Raw genomic sequence first — 473 nt, forward strand, 5'->3', positions numbered from 1 at the left:
AACCGCCAACTGTTTGGTTTCCAAGATAAAATAATAACAAGATATAACCTAGGATTGAGTTGTGAGATTATTTTAGTCGTAGGGGTTAGCTATACTAATTATTTCATGATCTATCTAGGATAGAATTGTGGGATTGAATCTCATGAACCAAACACACTACAAATTTAATCTCGGATACAATCTTGCAAACCGAACAGAGCATAACCACAACCAAGATCTATAAATAGCCCTATTTATCTTCCTATTGAGAGAAAGTGATTGAGAGAAAGTGATTGGAGTATTAGTGGAGAATGAAACCTCCACTTCATTAGAGAAAAAAGTCACCAAATATAGAAGTGGACTATTTATATGAGACAGATGGAACATTAAATATGTATATTCAAATATATCTTCCTATAATTATTTGAAAAAAAACAATTGCAAAAAGATTTTGAATAATATATAAATAATTTGAGTGAATATAATTTTAAAAA

This window comes from Salvia splendens, chromosome 17 (assembly GCF_004379255.2).
Source record: "Salvia splendens isolate huo1 chromosome 17, SspV2, whole genome shotgun sequence".
In the NCBI taxonomy this organism is placed as follows: Eukaryota; Viridiplantae; Streptophyta; class Magnoliopsida; order Lamiales; family Lamiaceae; genus Salvia; species Salvia splendens.